This window comes from Balearica regulorum, chromosome 1 (genome assembly GCF_011004875.1).
Source record: "Balearica regulorum gibbericeps isolate bBalReg1 chromosome 1, bBalReg1.pri, whole genome shotgun sequence".
NCBI classification, from domain to species: domain Eukaryota; kingdom Metazoa; phylum Chordata; class Aves; order Gruiformes; family Gruidae; genus Balearica; species Balearica regulorum.
In genome coordinates, this window is record NC_046184.1 from 86,294,238 (window position 1) to 86,300,717 (window position 6,480).

The 6,480-nt window shown below is 50.5% G+C and overlaps 1 long non-coding RNA gene across 1 annotated transcript; it reads left to right on the top strand.

The window, feature by feature from the left end:
• Positions 1–626: 626 nt before the first annotated feature.
• LOC142600089 (uncharacterized) lies at positions 627–3,320 on the top strand. Its single transcript, XR_012833546.1, has 3 exons — positions 627–1,097; positions 2,375–2,444; positions 2,911–3,320. It is a non-coding gene; the product is annotated as an uncharacterized LOC142600089 (long non-coding RNA).
• The last annotated feature ends 3,160 nt before the right edge of the window (positions 3,321–6,480 follow it).

Consider the following 6,480-nt stretch of genomic DNA (forward strand, 5'->3'; position numbering starts at 1 on the left):
GCGCGTGTGACTGGGCGACTATTATGGGATGCCTCTGTACCTACGGCGGGCTGCCTCCCTGGGAAATATTATGGGATGCAGCGGACAGAGGGAGGAGGGAGAGAGGGAGTTATTATGGGATGTCGGTGCAGCCCGGGGCGGGGGAAGGCTGCAGCCCCAGTCAGGCTTCATGGCCGTGCCCACTGGGACACACACACCCCCCTCACCGCCCTGCACTGCACTACACTGCACTGCAGTCCAGCTGCCCCCCGTCCCGCTGGTGTCCCCCGCCTCGGGCCCCCTTGCCCCGGCTCCCCCTCCCCAGCCTCTCAGCAGTCATAACCAATAAAGCCGGCAGGGTATTATGGGATGGCTGCTCTACGGCGGGGGGGGGGGTGGTTGCTACGGAGCATTTCCCGTGGGTGGCTATTATGGGATGGACTCGCCTTTGTGAACTTATTATGGGATGTGGCCGGCTTGGCAGGGTGGGGCTGCTCAAGAGGGCTGCTGGGGGCTTTGGCTTCGTTGTCCCTCAGGGTAGGGAGGGCAGGAGGATGTAAATGCGGGGGCATGTGAGGCGCAGGCAGGGACAATAAAGGTGGTGGGGGCTGTGGTTGCCAACTTCGCGTGGGTTTGACAGAAATCCTCGGCTGGGTCGCCAGCATGTTGAGGCTGTTGGGTGCTCCCACCTCCGAGAGTTTGAGGGCTTCTGCTTGCTCTCGAAGCAAATTCTGTTGCCTTCATAGTTGAGGAAAGGGAAAAAGCACGCATCCCTTCAAACTGGGGCTCCAGAGCATCTCAATGACTTGCAATGAGAAAGGTGCTTAAGCATGGGTCCCAAATGTATCTTTTTTTTTTTTAAGAAAAAACTTGTAAGTCCAAGGAGCTGGCAACTTGAAGAAACGTGCGGTGCTTGGCACAAAGCAAGAGCTGTCCCTGAGTAGTTCATCTTGGAGCAGGACCTGATATATGATGGTTGGTGTCTGCATGGAGGGCACAGCTCCAGAGTTACCTGGCTGGCTGTTGCCTGTTACAGGACAAGAGAAAACCTCCTCCGGACACTCGTGGCTTGAGTAGCTCTACAAACCTCTGGCTGGTTTTGAGCTGAAGGTGGCTCGGTAGGTATCGTCATTGAGATTTGAGTCTCGTATGTTCTTCTCTGAAGCAAACCTGAGCCCATCAGCTCTGCTGAGCGGCAGTGGGGTTCATACCCAACTGAATGGGGTATACAACCCCTAGGCTTATTTGTCCTGCTCCCTGTAGCACAGTTGCTGGGTGCAGTGCTGGAAACGCCTCTCCCAGATCCAGCTGGAGGTAGGAGATGAAGGAGAATTCTGTCCCGGCCTGGTTTTTCAGTATTTTTGCTCACTGAGCTCAAGAGGAAATGTGTTTCAGTGTTAGTGATTTTTGCCAGCACGCACCGGCTTTAATACAGGATGCAAAAACAGATATCACAGAATTGTAATCCAGGCAGCTCAAAGCAATAGGCCATTATTGCAGTCCCTTTTGAGACCACACGTGCTTCTTTGACTGAATGCAACTGTTTGTTTCATGAAGAGGGGAGGAGGGCATCTATCTAAGACATTCTAGGGAAATGGGAATCTAAAAATTATAACTAATAAGCATCCTTAACTTTTGGGTATCACTTCCAGCTTTCATTATTCATTATATACAAAATTCTGTGCTAAAAGGCTGGTAATGTTGCAAAGTCAAATTTTTACAATTGCAAGATGACATTTGTTTCTTACATCTTACTAAGTGTCTCCATCTTCAGAAAAAAAAGTGAAGATAAACATAGAAAACTTTAACCTGAATGTCTGATGTCTGGCAAAGTTCTGAGTAACTGAAAACAGGCTTGTGATGGAAAATATCAAGTAACCTTAGCTATAGGTGTCAGTACCAAGTATGTCTGTGATGGTTTTTAAAGTGAGCACTGGCAAAGCGTAGAGAGATAGAGATCAATGCTTCAGACTTACAGGGGACTGAGCAATCCCCAATCTTCTCTCTCCCCCTGCCTCAGTTCTCTGCCGCTAGCCCTGCCTCATGCACAAATGGCTGACATGGTGTTGCTCTGGCTGCACGGCTGCACCATTCACCCTGCCCCCCCCCCCCCCCCCCCCCCCGCCTTGGGAAAACAGGAGACGAGGCTCATGATGAGTGCAGAACGAAGTCTGAAGTGCCGTTCTTCTAATGGGAAGTGAATGCAGAGTCATGCTGGCATGTGGGCAGTCCTCACCTAGGTGCCTGTTAGAGAGACTGGATCCTCTGTTGACACTAGCATGTTGTTCTTAAAAAAAGAAGCACACATCGTCTGTTCAGCAGTTCTTGATCTTATTCTGGTTGTATGCTCCCAAATTCTCCATGTGAAAGTCTCTCTCTCTCTCTTTTATTCCAGTGGCATTTGTTTGCTGCAGGAGCAGCTTCTTGAATGTGACAGGAGGGGCTCCTCTCCTCCACAAGAGGAGGTGAGCATTTCTTGTGTCATTTGCTTCCATGTCTGACACCAATGCAGAGATACTTCCATTGTGCTAAACAAATAAGTTCATGCTTCTCTGTGAAAAAACAAACAAAAAATAGATGGGAGTGGGGGGCACAATGAAGAAAGCAACAATGAAAATGGATCATTTACATTTCCTTAGCTTGCCATGAAGACTTTGCAGAAATCTGCAAGTGGAGAAGAGTATCTCAGGCAGAGGAAAGAGCTTTGTAGTGTTGGGGAAGGCTTCCAGGACTCAGGACCATTGCTTTGGCTAGTGTTGGGGACACAGGATTCTCACAAGATAGTTTAAAATGGGGGTGGGTTTGAAGAGACACAGACTCTGGGATGATAACTGAACATTGAGTGAAAGTTTGGACCAGTTTCTTATTAATTTCAAAGTACAAGTTATTTACCTGGGAGTTTGATACCCTTCCCCTCTCAAAATGATCTAGGGTGAAATTCTCTGCCTTACCAAAGAAAAATAAAAGGCAAGACTTCTCAGAAATCCTGAGATCTTCAAGGTTACCTCGCAGAAGCTGTAGGACCTCAACTCAGAGTCATGGCAAGCGTCGGTATGATCAGGAGAGACTACAGGACTGCTGAAGAGAAAACAGAAGAGGTAAGTCCATTCACATTCTCTGCAGATGGTCACAGCTAGGTTAAAGGAAGAGGTGAAATGTACTTGCAGCTCTTGAGGAACAGCATCACATTTCTGGATGCATCAGATGATACCAGTTTTATGCAGATACTGAAGGATATTTTTTGTGTTACTAGTTTTGTGTAACCTGACAAAACAGATATTATTACAGTCAGGCTAGAGCAACCCTCAGTCAGAGGAACAGCAAAAATGAAGAAGAGTAAAACAGAAGTATGTCTGTATCCCAGAACCCAAATGAAGCAATATGGAGGCAGCATCACAACATCCAGCATCTAAACCCATTAACACTTCTGCTTTGTTATTGGACAGGAAAGGAGCTAACAAAAAAATAACATGAGAGACCATAAACTGACCTCTAAGATCACATTGTCTGCAGCACCGGCAAGTCATGCTTATAGTCTGTTATCTGTGTCCTACATAGGAACGGTTCATGCTAGCCTGGAAAGTCTCCCTTCTTTCCAAAGTGTTCTGGAGTCCCTTCGCCCCTGCACCCCCCTTTGCCTCCCATGCTGGGCAGCACCAACATGCCCTGGATGGAGGTTTCTGGCTCCATCCCTGCCCCAGTGAAAACACCCAAGGAGTACTAGGGTGAAACAATGTCACACTTTGCTCTTGGTGTTACCTTGAAGAAACATGTCTCTGTCAAAAGTGAAACTGAGAAAGGGCTGTGGGCCTGATAAAAGCCGGGGCAGGGGAGGCTGCCCATGAGGTGGGGCAGGTCTCTCTCCTGGGTCCCCAGCCTGGGACCTGAACCCTGAGTGACTCGGACCATGCACAAAACCAGAGAAATAATTTAGAGGCCGTGCCAGCCTGGTGCTGTGGGGGTACAGAGCCCACTTCACGCAGTTGTCCTCGGAAGCAGAGCTGGGCAGAGTTGTGTGTGGAGGGTCCTTGGGGTAGTTTGGATTTCCCTAACACAGGCACAGCACAGAAGCGAGGGGATGTTGTGGGTATTTTCCCCAATGGAAGCATGCTCTGGGGTTGTTCGGGACACTGACGCCCATCAGCAGGTAGGGAAGATTATATAACACAGATCTTGCCGTAATTGTTTCCAAGTCAAGTGCGATAAACTCAGAAGATTCAGTTAAACCAGGTAAGCAATCAAACCGCAGTAAGGTAGGGCAACTTCCAGGTTTAAAGCAGCCAAACAGCTGGAAATTTATCTCGTGGTGTTATCATCAAAGGAAAACATTTAGAAGTCTCATTTTTCTAAATCTATTTAACCTACTTGGCCCTCACAAACACTAAAAACACCTTAGTCATAATCATTTATATCCTGCATGGATTTTTTTTTTTTTAGAGTGAAAATTAAGCCTTCTGCTGACCAAGAAACTTCCAGTCAGAAAGAAAAAGGAGTTGGAGGTGAGTTGAGGGCATGCATGATGAAAATGCATTCAGGTGTCATGCAGAGAAAGATTTCAGGGAAATGGCGGCTTGTTGGGAAGCTTGGGGCTTTAGTGACTGAGGTTCTGTTGTAGATGTTGCCTAACCGGTAGCAGACAGCCCTCTGCACATCATAACCCTGCCGGCAAAAGCATCAGGGAGCACCTGTAGAGACAGCCCCAGTAACTAACTCCCTTTGCAGCGTCTTCGCCCACGTCGTACCTCTCACCATGCAGATAAACCACTGGAAGAAAGAGGTACACACAGAGTCCGGCGGTCACTGGTTGGGGTCGGGCTGCTCAGCACGGGAATTTGACGTGGCTGCCCGCCTGGCTCCTGTTAGAGAGGATTACGGCTGTCAGCACACAAAAGAGGGAATGAAAAGTCCTGTGGGGGTCCGTGTGAGTTTGGTGGTGGTGTTACCCACCGTCTGTTTCTGTAGTGCTGGATATTGTGTTATGCATGATCCATGCAGAGGATGAATAGCATCTGTGGAATAGTAACGTGGCTCTTCCCTACCACTTTTCCTCTGTGGAACAGAGGTAAATGATAGCGTCATCATCATTCAGGCGAAGGTATGCAGCCAGGGATAGCGCATGTGTGAGTACCGTGGATGGCTGGAGGGTTAGTGAGATTTCTATACATGCAAGAAGGTGAATAATGCAACAGCGTTTTGGGATGTATGGTCTAGTCTTTGCTGGGAAGGACGTGTGCGGGGGAGTAGCTCGTGCTGTGGAGCAGCTTCACGCATATTTCACGTTGCGGGATGGTGCTGGAGCACACAGCGGTGATGGGCATGCAGATGAGGTGGCAGAGCTTGACAGTATCTCAACAGAGATGTGCTGGCACGAGGTGTGCAGGTGGGGGCTGTATATGCAGGTAGGGGAGAGTTTGCCGATAGTCCGAGATGCTCTGGCATACGGCAGAGGTGATGGGATGGTGTTATGCATGCCCGGTGTATGCATGGACATATTTTTGGTGTGGTTTGGCAGACAAAGCATGGATGGTGTTACAGGATCAGTAATGACCTGTTGCAGTCTGTAACAGTAAATCCTCCACTTGTGTTCCAGGATGCTTCACCGTGGTGGGATGAAATGCGCACGTGCACCAGCAGGCGCGGGACAGTGGAGATGTTTGTCTGAGGAGGAACAGGCGTGGTCGTTGACACCAGCACGTTTACCAGCAGAGATGAGCAGAACCGTGCCTCTTTGTTGAGATCAGTAGTGTTACGAAGATGCTAAATGGGGGATGTGATTTTGTTTAATGGGAAATTAATGATACAGTTGGACATGCAAAATTGGGGTATATTTATACCTGTGGACTGTTTGTGTTCATACGAAGGGATGATGAGTTTCCTGGCAGAGGGCTGCAGCAGGGAACCACGTGCGGTCCTAGGTACGGGGCAAGAGGTAGGAACAGAGCACACGGAGATGCCGTATGTCCCTGGGGTACAGATAGTTCTGTAGGTACCAACATTTGGGAGAGGAGGAGGCCTTGCATTGCAGGCCCACACATGCAGTGGGGAGGCAACAGAAGTCACTGCGGGCTCCTCACACGGTGACTGCACTGCAGGCGCCGTCATGGGCTGGGGTTGGATAGCTTTGGAGGGGCCCTGCAGGCGTGTGCGCAGAGCGTGCGGGATGGGGCATCGTGGGACCCAGGCTGGTGCATGTGTGAAGGTGAAAACATGACACAGAGGCCATACGGCCCTCTCGGGGCGTCAGACAGGGAAGAAGGGGAGTGAGCGGGGTGCTCGGCCCCAAGATCGGGGACCTTCGGTGGGAGCCCGGCGCCTCTGGCTGGGGGAAGGTGGTGCCCATTGCGTGCCGCCTGGGGCCTGTGTCAGCGGGCAGGCGGGAGGCGCGCAGGGGCCGGGCGATGCCAGAGCGCTCCGGGCTGCCTGGCTGGCCCCATGCCCCGAGACCTTGACGGCGGCATGGGGGCCGGGCGAGCCCCGGGGCGGCGGGCAGGTGGGACGGGG